At 40.6% G+C, this 10547-nt stretch overlaps 1 pseudogene; it reads left to right on the top strand.

The window, feature by feature from the left end:
- The first annotated feature begins 1420 nt into the window (after nucleotides 1-1420).
- On the top strand, nucleotides 1421-2459 carry LOC123628204 (annotated as a pseudogene).
- Nucleotides 2460-10547: the final 8088 nt, after the last annotated feature.

Genomic DNA, 10547 nt, shown 5'->3' with positions numbered 1-10547 from the left:
TTCTTCTTTTAGAGACAGGGTTTTGCTCTGTCACTGAGGCTGAAGTGCAGTGGCCCAATCATAGCTCACTGTAACCTTAAAATCCTAGGCTCAAGCCATCCTCCTGCCTCACCCTCCTGAGTATCTGGCACTACAGGCATATGCCTGGCTAATTTTTTAAAAAATTTTGTGTGGATATGGGGTCTAGCTATGTTGCCCAAGCTGGTCTCAAACTCCTGGCCTCAATCAATCCTCCCAGTTTGGCCTCCCAAGGTGGCAGGATTACAGGCATGAGATACTGCACCTGGCCCAAGGCTTTTCAATTTTCAATCCAGTAAAAACAAATAGTTTTGTAAACTACTTCAAAAATGAAGTACTAGACTCACATCCATTCAAATGGCTGCTATAAAAAAAAACAGAAAATAACAAGTGTTGACAAGAAAAAATTGGAACTCGTATTCACTGTTGGTAGGATTGAAAAAATGGTGTAACTGCTACAGAAAACAGTATGAGCATTCCTCAAAAAATTAAAAATAGAATTACCATATGATCCAGTAATCCCACTTCTGGATATATATCCAAAAGAATTGAAATTGGGGTGTCTTAGCTCATTCATGCTGCTATAACAAAATACCTGAGACTGGTAATTTATAAACAACAAAAATTTATTCCTCACAGTTCTGGAGGCTGGGGAGTCCAAGATCAAGGTGCCAACATTTGATGTCTGATGACGTCCCAGTCTTTACTTCTCAGATGACACCTTGTTGCTCCATCCTCTGGAGGGAACAAATTCTGTGATCTCATGTGGCAGAAGGGGTGGCAGAGTGTGAATCAACTCCCTTAGGACCTTTTATAAGGGCCTTAATCCCATTCTTGAGGGCTCCGCTCTCATAACTTAATTACCTCTTAAAGGCCCCACTTCTTAATACAGTACAATGCAACACATTGGTAATTAAATTTTAACATATGTATTTTGGGGGACACATTCACACCATAGCACAGAGTATCCCAGAGATACTTGCACATCCGTGTTCATAGCAGCACTAGTAAAAATAGCCAAAAGGTGGAAGCAACCCACATTTGCATTGACAGATGAATGGTTAAACAAAATGCACTATATACAAACAGTGGAATTTTATGTAGTTTTAAAAAGGAAGGAAATCCTGTCACATGACACAACATGGATAAACCTTGAGGACATTATGCTAAGTGAAATAAGCCAGTTACAAAAAGACAAGTACTGTATGATTCCACATATGTGAGGTATCTAAAGCAGGGAAATTAGTAGAAACAGAAAATAGAAGTTTGATCAGTACCGAGAGCAGACAGCAGGCCCCAGAGAGCCCTGAGCAGTCCCACCATGGCTGACAGCCTAGTTACTATCACACCCTAGGAGAAGCCACAGCTGCCACAGCTGACCTCAGTCACTGTAACTGCAACCATGAGCAGCCAGGCAGAGACCCAGCAGCCGTTCCCTGGCCCCTACCCCACTGCCTCTGCCCTCAGCGCTGCTGACACCAAGCCCTGGGCAGGGGCACAGGGAGCAGGGAGCAGGGAGCTGTGGCCTGGGCAATCTCACATTGGCACTGCCTGCCGGCAGGGACAAAAAAGTCATGACAACGAAGGTTTTGGGAACAGTAAAATAGTTCAATGTAAGAAATGGCAATGTATATGACCTGAACTTATGTACCCCCATGATGAGCTGAAATAAAATAAATAAATAAATAAATAAATAAATAAATAAATAAATAAATAAATAAATAAATAAAAGAAATGGATATGGTTTCATCAACAGGAATGACACCAAGGAAAATGTATTTCTACACCAGACTGCCATGAAGAATAACTCCAGGGAGTACCTTCACAGTGTATGAGATGGAGACACTGTGGGGTTTGATGTTATTGAAGGAGAAAAGGGTGTGGAGGCAGCAAATGTCACAGGCCCTGGTGGAGTTCCATTTCAAAGCAGTGAATATGCACCAGACTATAACCATTCATGTTGCAGGGGTCCTCCATGCAATTACCAGCAGAATTGCCAGAAAAGTGAGAGTGGGGAAGAGAAGGAGAGATCAAAGAGAGCTCTGAAGTCCAGGCCCAACAACACCCACCCTACTGTGGGTGAAGGTTCCCACCATACTGCATGGGAGACCCTATGGGCGTGGACCACGTTATTCCAACCCTCCTGTGCAGGGAGAAGTAACAGAGGGTGCAGACAACCAGGGCACAGGAGAACAAGGTAGACCAATAAGACGGAATATGTGTTGGGGCGTAGAACATGATTCTGCAGGGGCCCTCCTCCCCAAAGACAGCCTAGAGAATATTGCAATGAAGAGAATAAATGTCGGTACCCCCCACAATTTGAATTACCTAAGCAGATGCCCAGAAAACCCTAAACCACAAGGTGGCAAAGAGATAAAAGCTGCTATCAACCAGCTGAGAATTCTTCCTCTCCAGAGGCTGAGCAGGGTGGGGCTGTGTAAATGCCAGCTTACTATCTCTACTGTCATTTGTTTTAATCATCCAACAAGAAGAAATGAATATGAAATTCCAGCAATAAGAAATGAATAAAAGATTGGAGCTGAAGCCCTTAAGTGCTTGCTTTTTGCCCAGTGACAAGATAACCAGAACTACGTGCATTATCTACGCAGCATGATGTTTTTTATTATTTTTACCTAAAGATATCATTTTTGGTAATAACAAATAGTTTTTTTTTAAAAAAAAAAAGCTTGATTTTTCTCAGTACGTCTCTAAAGGTTTTTAAATTACTTCATACCTGGTCAAGTTGAAATTTTTAAAAACTTCGTTTTTAATTTGTAATAAAAGCTTACAACTTTATTTTTTTAAGTCAAACTGCAAGCACCTGTTAATAAATAATTTTAAATCATAAATAATTTTAAAAAGAAAGAAAATAGAATAGTGGTTACCAGGGGATTGGGGGTGAGGGAAAAGGAGAGTTGCTGTTTAATGGTTATAGTGTTTCAGAACTTCAGAGTGAAAAAGTTCTGGATATCTGTTTCACAGCAATGTGAGTACATTTAGCACTTACACTTAAAAATGGTTAAGATGGTAAATTTTATATTATGTGTTTTTTACTACAAAAACTTTAAAAATAGTAGCTCTCTATTAGAAGAAAATTTTAATCTGCTAGTGTAAAATAAAGAATTGAAAGGCCAAATAACACATTACAAGAGACTAGAAGGGAATTAACTCAAAATGATAAATGGTATTTATGAAAAGCCCACAGCTAAAATAATACTCAATGGCAAAAGTCTGAAATCTTTCCTCTAAGATCAGGAAAAAGACCACTTCTATTCAACATAATACTGAAAGTTCTAGTTAGAGCAATTAGGCAAGTATAAGCAATAAAAGGTATCCAAGCTGGAAAGGAGAAGTAAAACTCCCTATTTGCACATAATGTGATCTTTTATATAGAAAATCCTAAGAAATCCTCAAGAAATTCAGAGCTAATAAAAAATTCAGCAAAGTTGCAGAATACAAGATCAATATTCAAAAATCAGTTTCATTTCAATATACTACAATGCACAATCTGAAATGGAAATTAGGAAAGTAAATTCTATTTACAATGCCATGAATAAAAATTAAATACATGGGAATAAAGTTACACTTGATATGCAACTTACACTTGTACACTATATAACATTTACTTGTACAGTGAAAATGGATATAAATCAGTGCTGAAAGAAATTAAAGATGACCTAAATAAATGGAAAGACATCCTGTGTTCATGGATTTAAAGACAATATTGTTAAGATGGCAATATTTTTCAAAATGTAATCAATGCAATCCTACAACCTACAACCAACTGATCTTCGACAAAGGAGACAACAACATACACTGAGGGAAAGAAGACACCATTTATTAATGGTGCTGGGAAAACTGGATAGCCACATGCAGAAGAATAAAACAAGACCCTGTCTCTAGCCATATACAAAAATTAATTCAAGATTGAAAGAAAACATAAATGTAAGGCATAAAACCATAAAAATTCTAGAAGAAAACATAGGAAAAACCCTTGTAGACATTGGCCTAGGCAAAGAATTTATGACTACGACCCCAAAGGTAAATGCAGCAACAACAAAACTAAACACAGGGACTTAATTAGATTTAAAGGCTTCTGCACAGCAAAGGAAATAATCAACAAAGTAAATAGACAACATACAGAATGGGAGAAAATATTTACAAGCTATACATCCAATAAAGGGTTAATATCCAGAATCTATAAAAATTCAAACAAATCAGCAAGAAAAAAAAAACAGCCCCATTAAAAAGTTGGCAAAAGACATGAACAGAAGTTTTCAAAAGAAGATAGACAAATGGCCAACAAACATGAAAAAATGTTCAACTTTGCTAATCATCAGGGAAATGCAAATTAAAACCACAATGACATACTACCTTGTCCCTGTCAGAATGGCCATTACTAAAAGGTCAAAAAACAACAGATGCTGGCATGCATGCAGAAAGAAAGGAATGCTTATACATTATTGGTGGGAATGGAAACTAGTACAACCTCTGTGGAAAACAGTATGAAGGTTCGTCAAAGAAATAGAGACTTATCTTTTGATCCAGCCATCCCACTACTAGGTATACACTGAAACGAAAAGAAGGCATTTTATGAAAAAGACACCTGTACTTGAATGTTTATAGCAGCACAATTCATAATTGCAAAGATGTGGGAACAACCAAAGTTCCCAACAATTCATGAGAGGATTAAGAAGATATGGTGTGTGTATACACACACACACACACACACACACACACACACACACACACACACACACACATCATGGAGTACTACTCAGCCATGAAAAAGAATGAAATAATGTTGTTTGCAGCAACTTGGATGAAACTGGAGACCATTATCCTAAGTGAAGTATCTCAGGAATGGTAAAACAAACACCACATATACTCTGTAATAATTGGGAACTAAATGATGGTTACACACAGGCACAAAGAGATGTAAAGGTCATTGGAATCCAAGAAGTGGGTGGTGAGGAGTTTTTAACTTATCTATCAGGTACAATGAACACTATTCTGGTGATGAGCACACTAAAAGCCCCAACTTAAGCATTATACAAGGTATCCATGTAACAAAAACATTTGTACCCCCTTAATATTTTGAAATAAAAAATAAACAAATAATACAAAAAAAACAAAGAAAAATAAAAGGTGAATGTCAGAGAAACTTGTTCCTGCTGACCTAGAAGAAAGCAGACAGCCCTACTGTGAATGCCTATGGGGCCATGTGGTAAGGAACTATGGGTGGCATGTAGTAGTTGAGAGTGACCCCTGGATGACAAGCCAGCAAAAAAACAGGGATCTCAGTCCTACAACCACAAGGAAATGAATTTTGTCAACAACCAGTGATATTGGCAGAAGACTCTGAGCCATATATGAAAATTGGAGCCTTGGCCAACAACTTGACTTCTGCCAGGGTTAGGCCCAGAGCAGAGCACCTAGCTAACCTGTTCCCAGACTCCTGACCTTTGGTCTTCTTATCCTTGGCATGCCCCTTTCCTTACCAAGGCCCCAGTTCAGAAATGATACCCTTAATATAAGACATTTAAAGGGTTTAGCAATAATGGAGTCAGTTTTCATAAATCTCTTCTAGGAACCATGGAAACCAGAAGTCTTTCACTCCTGCCAGTTGTTGGGAAGTGGTCAAGTAATGAGGAAATAAGTCTTTTCCCAGAGTAGCACTTACTCCCCCACCCCACCCCATCCCTTGGAAACTAGTGGCCCTACATCATTTGTAGAGGCATGGATAAATTATTCTTGTTAAGGAATCATCGTTCCTCATCTTCATTCAGGGGCTGTGGAGATTTCAGCAGCCACTTCCATGTTATTCTAATAACCTGACACAGACATCAACGGATACAAATAACTTAAGCAGTCCATGTCCCAAATCACACTCTGCTTTGTGTGCTGAAATCTAGAAGGAACAGCTAAGATTGCTTGAGATTTATCTCTAATTTTTAAAACCTCACAAGATAGGTGAAGGCTTTTTCTTCTGCTGATCAACAGCAATAGGTAGTTAGTAATAACCTATCCCAGCTAATCTCACAAGCACAAGAACCACTTCTTTCTTTCCCAGCAGAATAATGCATCCTGCATTCATGGATTCTATATCATCCTGGCCGTTAAAGGCATATATCTCTATAGTAAAGGCCCATGAACATTCAAATCTTGCCAGCCTTCTTTTTTATTTCCACAATTGGAGATATGCATGGACTTGAACTTAGGAAATGTTCATAGCAGTTCTTTATCATAAATCACTCATCTCTAGCAAATCATGTCAGGGAATCAGGGAATAAGTAGTGAGGGCAAGACTTAACTCCAGTTTTGTAGGAACTTGGTGTTAGGTAAATGCTATGGTCTGAATGTTTGTGCCCCCCCAAAAATTCATATGATGAAATCCTAACCCCTAATATGATGATATTAGCAGATGAGGCTTTTGGGAGGTGATTGGGTCACAAGGGCAGAGACCTCATGAATGGGATTAGTGCCCATATAGAAAAGCCAAAGGGCCAGGTGTGGTGGCTCACACCTGTAATCTCAGCACTTTTGAAGCCGAGGAGGAAGGATCACGTGAGGCCAGGAGTTCGAGACCAGCTTGGGCAACATAGCCAGACCCCATCTCTATAAAAAAAATTTTAAAAATTAGCCAGGCATCGTGGCACATGCCTATAGTCCTAGCTACTCTGAAGGTTGAGGCAGGAGGATCACTTGAGCCCAGGAGTTCAAGGTTATAGTGAGCTATGAACATGCCACTGCACTCCAGCCTGGGTGGCAGAGCAAGACTCTGTCTCTAAAAAAACAGGAAAGAAAGGAAAGAAAGGAAGAAAAAGAAAGAAAGAAAGAAAGAAAGAAAGAAAGAAAGAAAGAAAGAAAGAAAGAAAGAAAGAAAGAAAGAAAGAAAGAAAGAAAGAAAAGAAAGAAAGGAAGGAAGGAAGAAAGAAGAAAGAAAGAAAGAAAGAAAGAAAGAAAGAAAGAAAGAAAGAAAGAAAGAAAGAAAGAAAGAGAGAGAAAGGAAGGAAGGAAGGAAGAAAAGACATGGAAGAGCTTTCTTTTTTTACTCTCTCTCTACCATGTGAGAATACAGCAAGAAGGCAGCCATCTATGAAACCAAAGGAGGGCTCTCACCAGAGGCCAACCATGCTGGTACCCTGATCTGTTACATCCAGCCTCCAGAACAGTGAGAAATGAGTGTTTTTTGTTTAAGCCACCCAGTCTGTGGTAATTTGTTATAGTAGCCTGAGTTGACTAAGACAGTAAGGAAGCAAGTCATGGATTTAGATGCAGAAACTTGAGACACAGGCCCTGTTATGGGCATTAGGCATAAGCCAGGGGCTTAGTCCCAGAAATAAAGCATGAGCCTCGCCTCTGGGACCAGAGGGAGATCTGTCACAGAGTGAAATTGCCAAGAACAGGGCAGAAATCCATGGTCTAAGAGTCAGGCAACGTGGCTATTAACCTTGGCTCTCTTACTCAATAGTTGTATGGCTTTGTGCACATCATTGCGAGCCTTGCTTAGTTCATTGGTAGAATAAACAAGTTTCCCTGTCAGTGGATTTCAGCCTCTGGAGCCCAAATCTACCACAGAGCCATGCCTCTCACTCTCCACTGTGCACTTGAATCACTGGGAGGGTCTTGTTAAAACACAAGTCCTGGTTTATTATAGTAGGTCCATGGTGGGGCCCTTAGAGTCTACATTTCTCACAAGATTGTGGGTGACAATGAGCTGCTGGTCCCTGGACCACACTTTGAGTAGCAAGCAAACATATAGGACCACAGAAGTGACTCAGGGGTTCTTTCTACTGGTGGGGACCGAAGGCCAGAAGTCACCACCCTCTCCATAGCTTCAGCAGGAACAGCTTGCCCTTAATTTGTTTTACATATTAGATTGCACCTAAGATTTTATTTCAAAAATAAAAAAATCCTTTTGTTAAAATGAAAAGGGACTTGAAAACCATTAGATTACAGCTCTTTACTGGGGAAATACTTCAAACTTTCTCTTTTTTTAATTTAAGCATATTATGGGCGTACAAAAGTTTAGGTTATGTATATTGCCCTTGCCTTTCCCCTCCCCCCCGAAACAGAGCTTCAAGTGCGTCCATCCCCCAGACAGTGAGCATCACACTCATTATGTATGTATACACCCATCCTCTCCCCCGCCACATCTGCCCAACACCCAATTAATGTTACTCCTAAATGTGCTCTTAGGTGATGATCAGTGAAACCAATTTGATGGTGAGTACATGTGGTGCTTATTTTTCCATTCTTGGGATACTTCACTTAGTAGAATGGGTTCTAGCTCTATCCAGGAAAATACAAGAGGTGCTAGATCACCATTGTTTCTTATAGCTGCGTAGTACTCCATGGTATACACATACCACATTTTGTTAATCCACTCATGTATTGATGGGCACTTGGGTTGTTTCCAAATCTTTGCAATTGTGAATTGTGCTGCTATAAACATTCAAGTGCAGATGTCTTTTTTATATAGTGTCTTTTGTTCTTTTTGGTAGATACCCAGTAATGGGATTGCTGGATCAAATGGTATTTCACACATACACCAAATTCAAAAGAAAAGTATAACATAGTCCCACATACTCATTACCCAGCTTCAACAAGTACCACCATTTTGTAAATCTCATTTCATATCCTACTGATAAGAACTTAAAAACAAAAAATGAAACATAAAGATTATCTCTGGGCTCTGAAGTGCTGGGATTCAAAATTCTTCTCACTACAAACAAGCCTGGCTCCAGAGCCTCACTAGCTGGGCTGAACGTACCAGTGGGGAATAAGTGGGCTGGGTTTGGGAAGTTATCAGGAAGCAGGGACAGGAAACAGCACAAAGCATCACAAGGCCTCTTTCTCCCTGGTAGGGGAAAGACAAAGTTACAGGAAGGAAACGTGGGGACAGGAATGTGGCTGAGCTCTTCTCCTTAAGTTTTCCTCCCAGAGGAACTGTGCGAGAGACAGCACCAAGAGGCTTGCTCCAGTGACTGCAGGAAACCAAAGGTTCAGGCGCACAAGGACTTTGGAGGTTTCCAGCATAGCAGGGGCCAGCAGAGAAGACTATGAGCTTCATGGAGGCTCACCGTTGATTTAAACTGTAGTACAACCAAAGTCAGAGAATAGCTGTCTTTTCCAAAACCAGAAAAAAATGTTGATGGGTAGAATGCCCCCTATCTTGTTTTCCTTTTCCTCTCCCTTTCTTTTTCTTAAACCTTCAGTGTCTGCTACTCTTATCTGCAGCTGAGGCCTGGCGGGTGACAGATAGATAAACCAGGCGCAGACAAGGCAGCATGAATGTCAGTTGTTTCCACAGACAAGAGCACTTGCAGTGCTGCTTTTGTTCTGCATGTTACCACAGCAGCTTCCATGTATGGGCAAGGCACCTATACAGGCATGGCCATGTTTAATCTCCACAGCAGCCTGCAGGATGGGTGTTAAACATTCTGATTTCACCAGCCATGAATTTTAGGCTCAGAGAGGTTGAGTGATGCTCCCACAATCCCTTGTTGAGTGGCAGAGCTGCTATATTGAATGATAAAGTTTGTGCTCTTGATCACTGACACAGTGCTACCTTTTTGACATCCCTGAGAGTAAGCATGAATAGCCACGAATAATGCTAAGAGCTAATAAAGATGTGTACTCATTTACTGATCTCTTCCATGCTAAATGTTTATTTCTTCATGTGCATTATTTCACTGATGCCTCACAGAATCTTACTAATGATTTAATAAATTACTAATCATTTTGCAAATAAAGAAAGTGAAGCCCAGAGAGTGTGGGGGGCCTGGCCAAAGTCACCCAGCTCATAACCTGAAGAGCCAGGATTCAAACCCAGCTGGTTCCCCCCTCCAAAGCCTGCTCGAACCACACTGCACCTAGTTTAAAACATAGGACTGACACTCTCCCAGTATTTGCTGGTGTTCTGAAAGCTCCCTGTGACTTACCTGTGCATTGGACTCTCCAGTCCTATTTGTGAATCACTGTAGGATTGTAGGAATCAAAAGCACATAACTGGCACATAGGTTCTTATTTGCTTAAGCTCTTGCGCCTTGTATAACTATTGAAACCTATTTATCTCATCCTTGTGGTTTATTCAATTACAGAAAGCTGATTTTGTCAAAGTTGTGTGATGAAATACCCCTTTCTCCAGCTAGTCTGGCTTGCGCCAATGAGAATAGCGCCATCTCTTGGCAACTCCATTGAACTACATCCCAAAGCCCTCGGGGAGGGCATTGCTGAGGCCTTCAGCAAGAGACAGTCACTGCTGCAAGGCGGGTTTTGATAAGGGGAAGAGAAGAAAGGCCACGAGGTCGTGGGACACAGGAAGGGCGTGAGATAAGCGGGTGTCAGTGTGACACTGTAGAGCCTCAGTTTTAACCATTTCGCTCTGACTCCCAGGGGGATGTGGGCTGACATGTTATTAAATTTCCTGACATCAGGAAAAAGCGAACCCAGCGGTGCAACCTGGAACTGCAGTCATTCCCAGTTCACGTGTTATGTGGCGAGTTGCCATCAGCTTGCAAAGT

The sequence above is a fragment of the Lemur catta genome, chromosome X (assembly GCF_020740605.2).
Source record: "Lemur catta isolate mLemCat1 chromosome X, mLemCat1.pri, whole genome shotgun sequence".
Taxonomy (NCBI): Eukaryota; Metazoa; Chordata; class Mammalia; order Primates; family Lemuridae; genus Lemur; species Lemur catta.
This window is presented reverse-complemented; position numbering and strand designations above follow the sequence as displayed.